An 18709-nucleotide genomic window follows, 5' to 3' on the forward strand; every position below is an offset into this window, starting at 1 on the left:
ACACACACACACACACACACACACACACACACACACACACACACACACACACACACACACACACACACACACACAACAGCATGCAATGTACACTGTTACTCTCCTGCAGGTCTGTAATAACCCTAATAGTAAAAAATCACTGGCTATTTGCTAATAACACGAGAGCGCAACAACGCTATTCTGTGACTCGACCAGCACCGGATCACAGCTGCCACTCAGCTTCAGGAAATGTGGCATGCTCCTGCGACAAAACATTTTCGTGTTAGCACTCTATATTCATGTCCACTGCACAGAGATGTGAAGCTTTATTACAGCAGTCTGATCTTATGCTGTTTAGCAATAAAATAAACTGCTTTATGTAGCCTCCAGTAGAAAGGAAAGGGAACGGTTGGTGTAACACACTTCTGAAAACCTTTCATTCCTTAAGTACCCCAGAACGGCCCCTTCTATGTGAAAAGTGTGCCTTAGAAAAGAAATAAAGTTTTATGACTATATTAAAGAGCATGTAATGGTGGCAGTAAAAGTAAATGTCTTGTAGACACTTTGTGCTTGCTGACTAGCGATACGAGACGTCCCAGTGCAGGCCAGGACATTATAACAGAACAACGTGAAGACAAATGTGGCCTTATTATTCAGGGAGAAAATGAAAGTTTTCTTTCCAATTGGACTAAAAGACGTTATGTTTTTACAATTATGTCTAAAGTGTCTATGCATTTCTAAAGTATTCAATAATATACAATATGATAAAAAACATTAGGAGTGAGTGAGTGAGTTTGTAAGGGATAAGGTGATTGCATAACTGAGTAAAGGATGAAGTGTGTGAGTAAAATGTGAATGATTGAGTGAATGATTGAGTAAGTGAGTGACTAAATGAATGATTGAGTAGATGAGTGAGTGAGTAAGTGAGTGAGTGATTAAGTGAGTGATTGAGTGACTAAATGAGTGAGTGAGTGAGTGATTGAGTGAGTGAATGATTGAGTGAGTGAGTGAGTGAATGAATGATTGAGTGAGTGAATGACTAAGTGAGGGAGTGAGTGAGTGAATGATTGAGTGAATGACTGGGTGAGTAAGTGAGTGAGTGAGTGAGGAGTGAGTGAGTGAGTAAATGACAATGAGTGAGTAGGTGAGTGAGTTAATGATTGAGTGAGTGATTGAGTGAGTGAGTGAGTGAGTGAGTGAGTGAGTTAATGAGTGAGTGAGTGAGTAAGTGACTGAATGATTGAAAGAATGAGTAAATGAGTGAGTGAGTGAGTGAGTGAGTGAGCGAGTTAATGATTGAGTTAATGAGTGAGTGAGTGAGTAAGTGACTGAATGATTGAAAGAATGAGTGAGTGAGTGAGTGAGTGAGTGAGTGAGTAAGTGAGTGAGTGAGGTAATGATTGAGTGAGTGAGTGAGTTAATTGAGTAAGTGAGTGAGTGAGTAAGTAAGTGAGTGAATGATTGAGTGTCTAAATGACTGAGTGAGTGAGTGAGTGATTGAGTGAGTGATTGAGTGAGTGAATGATTGAGTGAGTAAGTGAATGAATGATTGAGTGAGTAAGGAGTGAGTGAGTGACTGAATGAGTGAGTGAGTGAATGACAGAGAATGAGTGAGTGAGTGAGTGAGTGAGTGAACAATTGCTTGAATGAGTGAGTGAGTGAGTTAATGATTGAGAGAATGAGTGAGTGAGTGAATGATTGCTTGAATGAGTAAGTGAGTGAGTTAATGATTGAGTGAGTGAGTGACTGACTGAATGATTGAGTGAGTGACTGAATGATTGAGAGAATGAGTGAGTGAGTGAGTGAGTGAGTGAGTGAGTGAGTGAGTGAGTGAGTGACTGAGTAAATGAGTGAATGATTGCTTGAATGAGTGAGTGAGTGAGTGTGTGAGTAAAAATCAGAATTCTCTTTTGGAACTAAAATCTCAAATCAAAAATGATTCCTGAAAGAAAAGCTGCATGACATTTCCATGGCATACAGGGGGAAATGACTGCACTTCTCTAAAGTAAAAAAGCACACTAGAGGAAAATCGGTATTTGCAACCGGGACCAGATTTCTCAACCTTTTCCACAAATTGGACTGTTTTCTGGTTATGCCGTGTCTCGAGTTTGTCCCCAGTCCCGCATTAAACACAAGCCGGGTCTGTATGCACGCTCGAACATCAAAACATCAAATTCCCACGATGCTCCGGTGCTGACGCCAGGTGGACAGAGCTCCAAGCCCTTGCTGACGTTTATTTCTTGGACACGGCACGCATGTTTTATAAACTCTCCATCACTCACAGGCAATTTCATCAGTGACTCACAGAGGTAGAGTACATGTCCAAACCACACACAGAACAAAATTTGGTAGAACATTAACAACCCCCCCTCCAGCACGGTCCAGGGATTACACTGCTGTGTTTAAAACAAACTGCATGAACTAACCCATTTCAGTTTGTTCAGATGAAAAAAACATCTTAGAGGCAGGCTGACCGTGCTCGTGTTCAGAGACCTCGTACCATACCGGTGAAGCACAAACGCACGTGATTTATTTGCATAAGAACCGAGTGACACCAAATAGATTTAAAAACACACGGAGTGGCGCTTTCTAATCTTGGCTCACTGCAAAAACGCTGTAGAAGCAAAAGGGGGTCAATTGGAGTTTTAAAAGGAGTAGCTCCAGCTGCTGATGTATAACAATATATTCTCTTCAGCCACTCTATTTCTGGTCCTAAACCAACAAACATATTATATAAAAGTTCCACTTTGGAGGAAAAGATCTCTGTAAACAGGGTTTCTGCAGGTTTCACACAAATTTAGACTTTTTTTTTAAAACCATTACCGGTGAAACTTAAGACGTATATTACATCACAACACAAATACGTTGTTGCAACTGGCCTGTAAAAATAAAATCCGTTTTACGTCTGTGGTACAATCTGAGAGATTCACTCCAATAACAGAAAGCTGATTAGCTGTTGCATGCTGGTCTCATTTGTAGTCGTAATACAGCGAATTATATTTGGACTGTAGAAAGAACAAACTACAACACCAAGGAAACAAACAAAAACATTCTTAAGTGCTGCGGGAGCATGGACACTGGAAAATTAGGACCTGTTTAAAATGATTTAAGACCTAGAACAGCAAATTTAGGAACTTCTGAAGGCCTGCAATTCAGTTTTTTCCTTGCAAAATCTTAGAAATAATTATTTTGGTCACAATAGAACATGGAAAACATATCAAATGTTTAGACTGGGGATATATATCATTTTAAGGTGCAAAAAAAGGTCATATAGAATTTTATTGGATGCAAAAAGTAAAACAAAAAAATTATTGGGATGGGCAGCAATAAAAAATAGCATTATTAAAGATAAAATAAAAATTATTAAAAACAGTTAGAGAAACATTTTGTCAACTAATTAGATTAATAGGGTATATGAGTGCATTAGTGTCTGTGAAATAGGCAGTTTGCACATGTGGAAAGTCTCCATCAACGCTTAATGGTATTTACAGGTTTTAGAGCAACAAATGCTTCCATCCAGAAAATGCATTTTTACATACATATTGCATATTTGAGCAAGACAATGCTAACTGCCTAATGCATCTATTACACTGTATAGTAGAAGAGTCTGGGTATTGAACTGGTCTGCATGCAGTCTAAACCTTTTAAACAAACAAAAAACACAACAAAGAACACCCAGAACTGTTGAGCAGCTAGAATCCTGTATCAGACACATATAAAACAACATTCCTCTCCCAAAACTTCAGCATCTGGTCTCCTCAGTTCCCAGATGTATACAGACAGAAGACGTGATGCTACGCAGTGGTAAACATGGCCCTGTTCCAACTTTTTGGAGGCATATTGCAGCCATCAAATTATTGTTTTTATGTACATTTTGCACAGCTTCCTGAATTGGAGTTTTAGATATTTCACTTGAACAACGAGACCCAAACCTTTTCCAGCATGACGATGTGTGAAACTGGGCAAATCTGCCACAGAGATGTTAGACATGGCATACGTTTGAAGAACATCAGAAAGACGATGAGAGATCAGGAAGACTTTAGATGAGCTCGACCCCCCCAAAAATGTAAAATACGGCAACTGGTGCATGATGATCCTCAGAGAACAAGCCACAAGATCTCACTTCCGTACCCACCCTACTCACCAGATATGGCCCCTGCAGACTTCACCCTCTTCCCAAAGATGAAGATCCTGGTCAAAGGTTGCCGTTTTCATCAAAAGTTTTAATCGCATCACGGAAGGTGACTGAAACGCTTCGTCAAAGAAGACTTCTAGGAAACATCCCAGAAGTGGCAGGAAGGCTGGGAGCACTGTATTACTGTGCAAGGTGACTATTTTAAAGGTGATATTGTGTGAACGTAAATAATAAGTTTCTTGTAAACAGAGCTCGTCTCAAAACTTTTTGACCCCATCTCATATGTCTTTCGGCTTACTTTAGAGCTCACATTTAAGGAAAATAAATCTCACCACAAATCAGATGACGTCTTTGCTTCCTGCATTCCCTTCATTTACCTTTGCAATGGAAGCATGACAGAGAAAACCAACTCGATCTCCATCATAGTCTAGTCTTTTTGGACCACACCCGAGTGTAACTGCTGAGACACCTCAAATACACTGACTCGAAGAGGAGACCGGGTTCGGGTTCACACACACCGAGACGACAATGTAAGAACAGTCATGAGTAAAACAGCCATGAGCTCATCCACAAGCTTCCTGGAGGATTTTAATAGAAACTAGATAAAGATCTATCTAAATGAGCATGAGAAAAAGAAAAAGCTGTCTGTCTGCTCTCACTCGGCTATAACGAGACTAATATTGCTTCTCATTGAAAAAAATAAATAAATAAATACATAAAAAAAGAAAAAAAGATGACAGCTGATTTCTCACTGATGTCATCCGTTTCTCGCATGAGCTATAAAACCAATCGTGTCTGTTTTGCATGGGTGTCTTAATAAGTTTGCGATTTAGAGTATATGTACCCAAAAAGCTTAAAACACAAGTGTATGCAAAAAGATCCATTTTTGATCTGCGATGTGATAAAATGACAATTTATGTAATGCAGTACCACCGAAGGGCAAGTATTCAACTTATGGAAAGCAGGTTTTCCGCCAGGTAATAAAAAATGCGAAGCATAATGTTATAATAATTTTTAGAGAATATAATAGTATTATATAATGTATGAGGTGGTATCAAAAAGTTTCCAGACAAGAAAGTACTTTGTTTATCTAAGTTTGCACACTTTCATCTTCAAAATAGTCCTCGTGCTTTTTTGGCACTTCAGGAACGTTTCCTGGTGTGAATAGCGTCAGTTTTTTTTTGGCACAATGACTTATGAAGGTCGGTGCTCCATGTGGCTGTGCGTGCAGCTTTGTGCTGCCATCTGTTGGTGTGTTAAAAAACTGGTCTCTAAACATGAGTGCGTGAATTGTTTCACGTGAATTGTTTCACATTCAATTTCTGCAAGCTTCTAAGCTCCAAACATTTACAACACAAAATGTTCAACTAAAGCTGCACCATTCGCTCGAGACTTTTATTCTACTTCTTCGGCTAATTCTGCTTCTGCTGGAATCTGTTAAAAGCTAATGAACGGCCATTTTTTTCCCCCTTTCATTTATGAAATCAAACTCATTATTCTAAACTCCCGAGAGAAAAGGCCAGGTGTGAGGTCAGTGCTATGATTGAGGTGGTGAGGGTAAAAGATCCAATCCCCTATGAGTGAATAAGACTGTTACCTACTATTGCAATGACTCATTATCAGCTTTCACAGTTTCGAAACTTTTACGGGTTTATACTGTTTTTTTTTTTAGTGATGAACCATGAAAGTCTCCACAAAACAAGCTTCAGAAGAATACATTTATGAGGGCGCAAAGCATAAAAATCTTAAAAGAAAAAACCCACAGAAGGGCCACTTATATGACCGTTATAAATGGCCAGTGGATTCTTAAAATACCTTTAAAAAATATAGTACTTCCAGCTCACTTTTACTTCTCTGATTGAGACAGACAGCAATTCATCAATTTACTTAATTGCCTCCTGACGTCTTACACATGGTCCTTTGTAGCACAAAAAAAAAGAAGAAAGGATGAAATAAAACCATATTTTCCTGAGAAAATATTAGAGACAGAAACCCAGCATTCCTAATTAGCATGGATGCAACAGTGCAAGTCTGGAGCTACATTAATTAGATCAAAACATTGCTGCAGGACACTGGTTAATCTGAAATGTCTCCCTCTGTCGCAGGGGGGAAGAAAAAACAGGAAGTGAAATTTAAAAACAAGTTGTCCAACACTATGATCTTATAACACGCCGTAAAAGCGTTGCTTTGAAAACAAAATTTACAGCAACTCATGGCTAGACCCTCGTCATCTCTTCACTTCCCTCCCTTTTCTCCAGTTCCTTGAAGAACAAAGACAACCTGCTGAGCTTTCCATAAAAAAAGCAGCACTGAGCATTCCAAGAAACGGCATCAATCTTTACTCCCGGGGAGTAATCCTGCTGAAAACGAGCCCAGCATCTAATCCCGAGCATTTTTTATGAGATATCACTTTTAATCAGATAGGGATTTTTTTCCACCTAACTCCGGAACGTTGCATTGTTGCCGATTATGCGCTACGCTAAATTAGACGCCGAAGTCAGTCACAGGCCAGCAGAGCCAATTTACCTGTTGACAGCACTGCCAAATTAGAATAGGCAAGGAAAGTAGACTAAACAAGGGCAGAGATAAATGCAGCAGGCACTGGCAGGCAACGAGAAGTGTAATTGTCAATTTGAAATGGGATTGGTACATTATTCAAAGTTTCACACACATACCCAAGCGGCTGCCTTTTCCCCCCCCACAAGTGCAAAAAAAAAGAGCCCAAAAATTAGATAAATAGAAAATAAATAAAAATGTAATGCTATGATACTTCAGGTACTGTAACACCCCATGAATCCTATGATAGACAATTCAGAAAATAGTTCATCATCAATAGCTCTAAAGTGCTTTGTTTAGCAACATGACTATTTATATTCATATATTTACATAAAAAAAACGATTTACAGTTTGTCATAGAAAATCATTACCATCTTCACTTCAACTTTTCACTTTACAGTATCAATGGAAAAAAGAAAAGAAAAAAATAAACAACTGAAAAGAGCCTCTGGTACAGTTATTTTTTTATTCAGATACCATCAGTTATCAGTGAGCTTGGGTATATTCGCTTTGAAAATAATTTCACTGTAAATAAAGACCAATCATGCTTGATAAGGTCAGTCTACGATGGGGTATAGGAGTGTAGAAAAGATAAAAAGTAACCTCGCTACAAAAAAATGGAAAGATTTGAATGAAAAATAACAATGAAAATGTCCTTGGATTTTATATTTTCAAAGATCTGTGTACGTGAATAAGCAGAAAGGCTAAACTGGAGGCATTGACACCGCCAGGAAACCATTCCAGGAGGTGGGGTTATGGAATATACTAAATACAATCATTGTGTCGTGTGTAAGGTTATACATGTTATCTGGATGCCAGGCAATAGTAAGACCTGTAAAAGCACACTTTTCTTTGTTTTTTTATAAAAAATTAACCCACAATCCACTGTCAATTGATCTTGCTGTAGTAATACACATCGGTTCTGCCAATTATATTCACCGACAGTTGATTGCTAGAACGATCTGCAAAAATCTATACTGATAGTTTTTCCGGGTTGCACCTGGGCAGGAGCAGTTGAGAAAGTTCGCTGTCATTATGCTGTATGAGAGCGGCTTCTAGAGGCGAATCACTGATGCCATGTGCTTTTGTTTTAGATGTGCGAGTCTGCGTGCTGTACCTTGTTCATGTTAGTTCACAGTGCACTAAAGTTACCAGATAAAAAGTAACTTATTTTTAAAATGTATTAATAAATGTTGAAATTAACAATGTGTCTAAAGCATTTACTAACCTCAGTTAATGTTATAAATGAAATCTTACTGTAAAGCGTTACCATGTCGTTATAGTATATATAATTAGTTGATAACCTCAACAATGATAAAACTATACTAAATGGACATTCGGTGCCCCCGTATAAGGACGGGTTCCCTTTTGAGTCTGGTTTCTCTCAAGGTTTCTTCCTCATACCATCTCAGGGAGTTTTTCCTTCCCACAATCGCCACTGGCTCACTCATTAGTGATCGACTTATAAGGAATACAGAAATTATCTTCTTCCGGCTGCTCCAATTAGGGGTCGCCACAGCGGATCATCGTTCTCCATACCACTCTGTCCTCTACATCTGCCTCTTTCAAACCAACTACATGCATGTCTTCCTTCACCTCATACATACTGTAAATGAAATACATTCATGATCTGGTTTTTAAATATAAATTCTAAAAGTTATATTCGTAATCTATTTGAATTCTCTAAAGCTGCTCTTGGACCATGTCTATTGTTAAAATAAAATTATTTTTTAACTGAATTACAAGGGTTTTTCCCTGCCATGGGAAAACTAAGGTGGAGGGCATATGTGTTTTTTTTATCAAAATAAATGACCACGGTTCTATTACTTTCTATGAGTTCTTTCATAATAAATCTATAAATAAATAAGTGGCTGGATGTCAAATAGAAAGATTATCCATCAGGAGCAATCTGGCAACATAAACAACGTCAACGAAGGAGCATGTGATTGGACTGATGTTTGAGTGATTGGTGTGTGACAGATGCTTATTGCCAACCTAATCAAACAGCTGATTAGATATTTCTTTCGAAAATCAACTTGGGATCGCAGTTACAAGAAAGTTCGACTGCGTTCACAAGTTTTTCAAAAGAGAACCACTGCTCAGTGTTTTTTTTAATTGTATCTAGAAGTTGTTCCAAAATGTGGGATTTTTTTTTCTTCCCAAAAGAACCTTACAGAATTTACATACATTTTCATTAAAACTTTGGATCACAAGTTCAACCAGCATTGCCAGGATTCTTTCACAAATATAGTTTTATTTAAAAACTAATTTCCTTTAAACCCCTAAAACACCAACAACATCTACCCAGAAACCATTAGAAGTCTCCAGAAAATCTAGTAAACAATGCACATACTGGTCCTTTCACCTATTGCTCTTGATGTTTACTACCTACGTACAAGCTTTGATAGACAGCGAGGATCCTTCTGGAAATGATTAACATGCAGGCACCCGTTTTTTCCTAATATCCCCCCATTTTTCTCTCCAAATCACCGTCCAAATCCCATCCAAATCGCTTCCACAGATACACCCCAAGCCGTTGAAGTGCGTCATTTTAAACCAACACTTATGTTGTGCCACAAGGCAGAGTAACCTACTTGAAGGAAAGCGCTATCTACCCTCTTCTGCATTCCTGATCTTGGTTGCTTGAACAGTTTTCCTGTTAGTCGACCAGAAACCCAGAAAATTTTTCTATTAATAATTTTTTAAATAATAATATCTTGAATGAATCAGCAGAAAGTTTTCAAAAGCTCTATTAAAAACTACGTAGTGAGTCTTCCATAAAGAAGTGTTCCTATAGTCATCAAAAATACACTATATTGCCAAAAGTTTGTGGACACCTTGTCATGTGCTTTTTAAGCATCGCATTCGCACACTTAATCCCAATTTGCTTTTATAATCCATTTATAATCCCGCCACTCTTCTGGGAAGATGTTCCTCCAGTTTTTGTAGTGTGTTTGTAAAGATGTGTGCTCATTCAGGTTAATAAAGTCAGATACTGATGTAGGTGAGGTGTGAAGGTCGGGTATGCAGTCAGTTCTCCAAATCATCCCAAAGTTGTTCAATAGGGTTGAGGTCAGTGCTCTATAGCAGTTCACTTCAACCCATGCACAGCAGATCTACATGGGGTTTGCTTGGGGAACAGGGGCGTGCTGGAACAGGTTTTGGGTCTGAAGGGAAAATATCATGCTACTGCATACAAAGACGTCCTAAACAATTGGTGTGCTTTCAGCTTTGCGATAACAGTTTGGGGAAAAACCACATGCAGCGTGGAAAGTCAGGTGTCCCAATACTTTTGTCATCCACTGCTGATGTACTTCTGACCAGTTACAGTACTTAAGTCTTGACTTAACTTCGTATTTTTACTCATTATCAAACATATAAGCAACTTTTACTCTCTACTCAAAATTTACGATTCAATATTTGAATATTTGAAATACAAAATGAGCGTCACCAATTACATTTTGCACATCTGTTGAAGATTAACACTCCTCTACCCGCAACTGCGTGACTTTTTAGCCTCATTTTCAGTCCAAAAAGATCTTGGATAAATTCCATGCGCTTTGAAAACCAGCTTTTGTTGAAGTTGAATAAAAATATTGTCCCTCTCTGAGACTGAGAGCTGCATCAAATCACATTCAGCTCTGAACATTTGGTTTTAATATATAAAAAAATGATTTACTTTTATCCAATTTGTCCCTTGAATACTAATAGTTCTTCTACCGCATGACACAATACTGTCATTTTATTGGTTAACTAAAGATCCCTAATGAAAGATTGTTTTACTACTTTGTCTTTTTCTTTTGTTTGATCTTTGTTTCATTCTGGCATGTTGAAGAGGCTGTTGTGTTGATCTTGCAGTATTAATGCAGTGTTGAGGTGTACAATTTAAATTGTATTTAATGCAATTAAACCTCACAAATCAACTGTTTTGGAGTTTTTTACTAACACGAATCAAATACGTCACCACTTTGCCTCAAGTCATATTGGAATTGGTGACTTTTAAAGACTAAGCTACAATAAAGAAAAACGACCTCAAGCTACAATTAACAATATATTTCATTTGTATTTCTTATAACAATAGTGAAAATGCTAAGCAGGTTTTCTAAAAAAAAAAAAAAACTTGGATGTCAAATCCCAGCTGTCTGAGGTGAGATCTGCATTAGTGCAATACATTTTATGTCAAGTCTTTTGTCTCTCTTTGCAGGACATTTTTCTTTTTCTGCACACATTTAGAATTGCCATTGGAGGTATTTAATATTCAGGGTGGCGTTTCAGCATCGTTATTCCTCTCTGCAAGGCCTCAGAAGACAAACGGAATGACTTTTTGAATAATGCTTTTTCCATTTAGAGTGCTAATGAAGTTGCCATCATTAGTGTAGACAAGAATTAGTACACAATGACCCTTTCGCCGAGTATACGGAAGGGACGCGTTAATGTAAGTAATGCGAATATCACCTGAAGACTGTCCTTATAGTGCTGTCTAAATCTTTAATCATATGCGTAAGTGTCTCGAATGATAAGGTCACATTTTATTTAGTATAAAACCAACAATATCGAAATAACCCAAGCTCATATACTGTGTATCCTGGATTTTGTGTCCAGACAAAACCGAAAACCAAGCGCTTGCCAAATACAGGACACTAAACTATAAAATATGGATCACTTCACAAAAAAAAGCATGCTTCAATGTTTGGACAAAATTATATTGTCTAAAGTCACAGGAATATACGGACAAAAGGTTGTGGACAACTGACAGATATTAATAGTGAGGAGGCCTGGGGTGCAGTCAGTGTTCCAATTCATCCCCAAGGTGTTCAATAGGGTTGAGGTCAGATCTCTAGATCTCTAGAGCAGATCATATCCTTATGGAGTTGGGCTTTGTGCTGGGCTTTGTGCACAGGGGTATCATCATTCTGGAACAGGTTCGGGCAAATGTTATGCTACCACATTCTAGACAGGTGTCTAGTCAGGTGTCCCAATACTTTTGTCCTTATAGTGTAGTTCGGATATTGTTTTATTAATTTTTTTTTATTTCAGTGTATGCTTTTATTAGAATTTTCTTCACCATGAAATATTGTGTGGGGAAAAACAATTAAGCATGAGCAGTTGAATTTATCACTATGTGGAAAAATGTTTAGCTCTGGATAAATGTATAATTTTTTTCCTCACAAAACACTTTTTTCGACAAACAAGCCAATGCTTTATATATATATTTTTCCGCTGTTTTCTCGTGATCACGACGTCATTTTCTCGCCAAAACAAAAGTTGTTTTCTCGTTGTCACGACATAACGGTAGTCGTTTTCGCGCCTTGTAACCTGTCAAACGCTAACACACACAGAGCTATTTTAGTTCGAGCGAGTCCCTGATCAAAGTAAGGCGATCATCTATGATTCTGCGATGACGCTGCCTCTAGAACCTGCTCTTATGCCGAACACAGAAAAAATGAATTACTGATCGCGAGAAAACAATATTTATTATATCGAGATCACGTGATAACGAGAAGACAACTATAGTTATGACAAGTTCACGAGAAAAGCACTTTTGTTATGACAAGGAAATTCGGTCCAGATCACGGGAAAACAAGAAAGCAAATATTATTATAATTCATGGCCCCTTAGGACTTTCGTATGTCTAAATATTGAAATAATTTTAAACCTAATTAAAAGTTCTGATTTAAACCTTATTAATAGATTAATACCCAAACCCGGTTTTATATTAATTATTTTTTTTCCCATGTCACTATGTACTGTACCAACTTTAATTCATTAAAATAACAATTTTACTCGAAAAAATAAAAATAATACACTTTACTCGAAATGGACTCAATTCAGACATGTGAGAACATGTATTTAAATATGCATTGAATCCTTTAGTATGGTTGTAAACAAAAGAATTTGCAACCCATATCTTAGTCAGGATTCCTTTGGTTGTATACTTAAGGTCAGGAGAAGATAAAGGAAACTCTATAGTCGGAAATGTACTTTTTTTATGAGAAAACAATAAAGCTTGCTGCAATTTTCTTACTTAAGAACAAAACTTTCGAGAAGGTTGAATTTGATAAAAGTGCAGCCTGAAAACTACCTCCGAAACCTTATTGCTGCTCTGCTCGACTATCCGAGCCAGAAGATCTAAATCATGAGACAAGCAAGAATCCCAAGCTTATAACGGATAAGCCGCGGCCTGACAGCTCGGCACTGTACATCCACACCCTTCACGCTTCACTGTCGGCAGATTACAAAAGAACCAAGACGTACTGGAGGAACATCTGCTGCGGTGTTTTCTTTGACAATGAACGAGGTGTTAGGAATGAGCACAAAGAGATGGAGCATAAAATAGTTTTACCTTCCTGCTAGATTTGGAGTAAAAAAAAAAAAAAAAACATTCATTAGGAAGAGACACCATCATTTCCTGTCATCCTTAAATCAATAGTCTGGCCAAAAACTACATTTACATAATTACGTTTTTTTTCCCCTCACCTCACATGTAATCAATCAACCGGGACACAAACTTTTCTCTCGGCACTCGTGTTGAATTTTGCACTTTGTGTATTTTGTACTTAGTCATGCACCTGTTTAGAAATAAGCTCAGTAAAGCCAAGTAAACGTGGATGGCCATCAGGGCCAGCATGGTCTTCTCTGCTCAATCAATAATTGGGAGAAAGCCAGAGCGAGAAAGTGTGTATCTGTTCTTGGAGTTCAATTCTAGGGCGACCATGTTTGAGAGCCTTGTTTTTCGGGTGGAAATTTAAGTCCCACAGTGACTTGACACATTCCACTTACATTTTAAACCATAAAGTTTAAAAAAAAAAACGATGTAATTTCCTGTACGGGAATTCAGTAAGCATCGATGTCCATTGATTTTTTTTATGGGGTGTGATGTCTAACATCTTAAAAATGGCCGACTGTCTTGAAAGTGTCCTGACATCTATAGAGGACAATGTCAAAATTTCACAGTGTAAAGAGTTTATTCTGCACGTACGAGGTGGTCTCACAGTCACAGGGAACACCGACCTTCTCAAGTCAGTGTGCCAAAAGACATTGTCCTGTGCACATCGGGAGCTGTGCAATCGGTGCTACACTGATAACGTGTCTGTAAATCTGACCACGTGCGGAACCCGGCATCAAGCTCTCAGCTCCTGATACACGATCTCACTTCCGCACCCACCCAGCTCGCCAGATTTGCCTCCTGCGGACTTCGTCCTCCGAGATGAAGATCCGGCTCAAGGGTTTTGACACCACTGCGGATATCCAGCAGGAATCGCAGAAGGTGTTTGACACGCTTCGAAATGAAGACTTCCAGGACCTGTTCCAGAGATGTCAGAAATGCTGGGAACGCTGTATCGCTGTGCAAGGGAACAATTTTGAAGGTAATATTGCGTAACCATAGATAAATAAAGTACATTCTTGTAAACATATTAGCTCTGAAAATTGGGTCCACCAAGTATTTCTTCAGTCGTATCGAAGAAGCACAGTTCAGTAAATTAATAACAGTTCAAACAAAGTCACAAGCAGGCTGCAATGATAAATCTGAACTCCAAAATATATTCAGATTGAAAGCACCTCATGGTTCTGGCTGATCTTTCCCTCACATCCATTACTTGCTCATATAGAGTGGTTAACACATTGACATTAGTACAAAAATAAGCATTCTATTTGCTGTTTACATGGACCTGCGCCTCAGCGCCATATTCAAGAAATAATTGACAAACCTTCTGATGCTTTCAAACAGAATCGTGTGCCCCTGCAATTCCTAACTTATATACACAGTAAGAAATGTACTGTAATTCTGCTGGTACATAATGCAAACATGCAGAGAACTTAAGACGGACTTTAGACGTTACAAACATGTTTGTGGGGGCAAAGCCTGAGTAAAGAATGCCAAAGGACTGAATATTACTAGGGGCAAATTCGATGACACAGAACTGACAGACTGTTAAAAATGTACACATTGCAAAAAGTACTGTGAAATCAAGTCACTAATATCCGTGATGAGGTTGCCATGGTATTGAGGTACGAGGGGACACTCAGAATCACAGCTTGTCAGAGTTTTGAGTCAATGGGTTTTGCGCTAATGAGTGTGAAGGAGTTTTACTGAAGCAGGATTCAGAAAGAAGCAGGATTCAGCAATTGATCTAAACTGATCAGCTATAACATAAAAAACACTGCCAGGTTTAGTAAACAGCATTGATTGTAAAGTTACAGTGGGGTCCATGTACCTTCAGGTCATTAAATTTGCATTTTCTAGCTTCTTCGTCGATGCGCAAAAAAGAAAGTCTGAGCAAAACTAAAACAGAAAAATGCTTGATTATTTATGTCTTATTGAAGAACTGCAAAAGCAATACATAAGAGTAGTTTTAGATCAGAAGTGGGCGGGGCTTATACGGCCTATAATGCAGCGTTCAGCACAACATACTTTTTTTTTTTTGCTGAAAACCCCCACTGTTTCCACATATTTACACACCAAGTACTCTAACATTCTAACATCATATTAAGGCGAGGTTCCATTGTGACAAACCTGCTTGATTTTCCTGCTACAGTAGTCTGGATCCCCTGGTTAAACAAAAAGTCGTAATTCTTCTGTTTTGGTTCTGGAGTATTACACAAAAAAAAAAGATAAATCTAAAATGTTCCTTTTTTATATTGTCCTTCTAAAATGAAAAAGGCCCGCTATTTTTATTTTCTTCTAATACTCCAGAACCGAACCAATGAAAAAAAAAAAAGTAATATTCCCTTTTCTCCGCAGATGCTTGTTAAAGAAAATCGAAGGGAAACTAAGGAAGAGGGCTTGATTTGTTTTTGTCTACTTGCAGAACCCTTAAATGGTTCTGGCTGATTCTTTCTCTCACAACTTCGACTTGCTTATATACATTTGTTAACAAATGTTTTCAATAATCTGTTGAATATTGGAGATATTGATACAGCAGAAATCTATGTAAAATAGCTTATACCCAATAAAAGAAAATTGCTTGTGTAAGGTAGGCAACAACCTCTATAAGCCGTATGAGCTCGGCCCACTTCTGATCTGAAACATGAATTGTAAATTCTCATTGTAACATAGCGCTCTTTGTGCAGCGTGCACTTTATATATATTATATATATATATTAATAACAATTAGAATTTACAATTCATGTATTACATAACTATAATATTAATGAACATATATTTATTTCCTTTAGCATATTTTCATGATATTTTCAAAGGTTTTGGCTATGAGCTGTTCATTCTGTGCAATAAAACTGAACTGAATATATAATTCTGGTAAACATCTTTATATTCTCTTTGCTTTGTCTTAATGTAAATTATCTGTGGATTTTTTTTTCTTACAGGTTGGATGGTTGCCAGATATTTACATGGTCATTTATGAACATTGGTGTGAACACTAATTGTAGCAAACCCTTACTTTTCTTGAGAACTTTGTACGATTTCAGAGCATTTTAGCGACATGACTTTCCTTTTTCATGTGTGCGTCACACTAACTAGTGGGGGCGGAGTTAAAGGACTATACCGTATGGGGGCGGAGTTAAAGGACTATACCGTATGGGGGCGGAGTTAAAGGACTATACCATATGCGGGCGGAAGAGACCAAACAAAATGGAGCTCAAAAGAATTACCTTATTTACTATTTTCTTGGAGTTAGTTACAATAATTAGTACCACAGTTTGCACCACAGCCAGTGTGAAATGTACCAAATGAAAACCTGACTCGATATGGAGTAGTCATATGATCCAGCTGTTAATCCTTCTGGTCTGCCAGGTAACTACAGATAGTTGAATTTCTTCTTAGAGGAGTTCATATAGCTTTGAGTAAGCACCAAGTGAGGAACTCAGCTTAAAATATAAATGAAAAGAAACTGATTTGCAGTTATGTTCTCAGGCAAAGCATTTGTCCTCTATTAAAGGTGCAAGACGGCAGATCAAGAGAAACATAGTGCTTTATTAATGCATACTGCTATCCATTCATTAGAGTGGCTCACAAGGGTGCTTTAGTTCGATTCAATGAATTCCCAATGTCAGGCTTGACCAACTGCATACACCAATCTATTTCAGGTCTGTTCAATGACCTCGAACATCAAAGCCAGAAGAAGGTGTTGGTGCTCCAAAACATAGTACACAAGCATGCCAATGAACATCCCCAGCAATTACCTACCTGGGCTCCCTCACTCTGGTCACCCTGGTCACCCTAAACTTCCTTTATAAAAGAAGCAATACCTTCTACAGTAAAAAAAAAAAAAAAAAAAAGGCTAACACCTATTAATCCATCAGCTGCAAGGGTAGTGGGTGAAACTCTATCGCCTTCTGATCACTTTGATTTAGGATCAACGATAAAGTAGCCGGCAGCTGAGGTACAGATCGCCCTGCAGCTTTATTTCTTTTTAAAAGGACAAGAGAAGAACAAGGGCAGCTGTGCTGACAGAATTAAAGAGCTGTAAACGCCTGCATTTCAATGAAACACGCCAGATGTGTGCAAGAGTCCGCTTTGCCGTTGGCATGGCCAGGATAAAATCACTTAAACAGCTATTAAACTCTCGTGTTGGAACGTCACGGCAATAGGCTCGAGGTTAAAATTCGTGCAAACATGGCAACGTCGTATTTTGCTTTTGGCAAAATAGTACATTTCATTAAAGAAAACACGATTTAGTTGTAAAATGATTAACAATAATACAGTTCCGAAATTACTTAGAAGCAAAGACAAGGAATAAATCTAATGAAACAATTGTAAAACCACCTTTTATTGAGGCAGCGGTAAAGTATGACATCATCTAGAGTTCAGCTTCTCAGCAGATCCGCTGTACCCCTCCTCTTCAAACATTATAAACACTACTTTGCTGAAGAAATCAGCGAGTTATAAATCTAACAAGCGACATATTCAGTGTTCCTACTTTAAATTAAGTGAATCCAATGCAACATTACAACAACTGCTCTGTCAGGTGCGGCTTAACCCAGGGATACAAGGCATGCTTAACCTTACTGAATCATTAAAAATAGGGCGGAGACAAACTATATCTCTTTATCCTGACCTCCTGCTTCAGAGGAAATAAGTCCACACATAGAAAGAACTTCAGATGAACTTTTAATGCTAGTAGTGAAAACTATGAACACAGGGTTTTTATAATCATTCCTGTGTACCGCACTCCTTTAGATCTTCTACCACTGCTTGACTGGTCCCACCATCTCTCAGGGTATGTGGTAGGTAAACATCAGGACTTTTTTCTGTTCTAGCACAAGTTAGTAGAATGAACTTCCCCTAGAAGTCCAAAGACCTGAGACACTGGCTATCTTCAAACGACCGGTCCCTGTTTGTTTTTTTTGTCTTTCTGCTTTAAATAAAAAAGTATGCTATAATTCCTCCCAAAAGAATCTTGGGCTGATGGTATTATAAATTTGCAACCTAGTGAACCAGTTTTGATGTAGCCATTAATAGAGAGCACTTTTGTATGTTGCGGCGGTATGAAAAAGTTTCAAGACTTGTTTTGTAACGCACCATTTCCTCAAAACAGCATGTTCTGGTTTCTGAACCAACTCTACTAGCCAGATTTGGCTCCTGCAGACTTTGCCCTCTTCCCAAAGAATTAGCCTGAATAGCAGAAGGGGCTTGACATGCTTTAAAAAGAAGACTTCCAGGACTTATTCCAGAAGTGACAGGAACTTTGGAAGCTCTGCACAATAATGCACAATTGTTTTTATTGTATGAATGAAATAAATGTAAGTCGCTCTGGATAAGGGCGTCTGCCAAATGCCATAAATGTGAAGTTGGAAATTTAGTCGAATATTTAAAAGCCAAAAATTGAAATGCACAAAAAAAAATAAATGCTTAGGGTTTTCAGTCAAAAATCCCATGTGTTTTCACTAAATAGAACTGCAAACCCCATTAGGATTGACAGCTCCCATTTTTATTTATTTAAAGAAATTTCTTTCTTCCAGTAAATACAGCTCATTTGTCTGCATGTCATATTACGAGAATCAGGATTTGGTACAAATTAAGGAAAATCCATGCACTCACAAAAGAAAAAAGTGCTTAGAAAACTTGCACAAGAGGGA

The 18709-nt window shown here is 38.0% G+C and overlaps 1 protein-coding gene across 3 annotated transcripts in view; it reads right to left on the minus strand.

Moving 5' to 3' along the window:
- vps50 (VPS50 EARP/GARPII complex subunit) overlaps positions 1 to 18709 on the minus strand; it is a 189661-nt gene that overhangs the window by 94624 nt on the left and 76328 nt on the right. The window lies entirely within an intron of this gene.

The sequence above is a fragment of the Silurus meridionalis genome, chromosome 22 (genome assembly GCF_014805685.1).
Source record: "Silurus meridionalis isolate SWU-2019-XX chromosome 22, ASM1480568v1, whole genome shotgun sequence".
Taxonomy (NCBI): Eukaryota; Metazoa; Chordata; class Actinopteri; order Siluriformes; family Siluridae; genus Silurus; species Silurus meridionalis.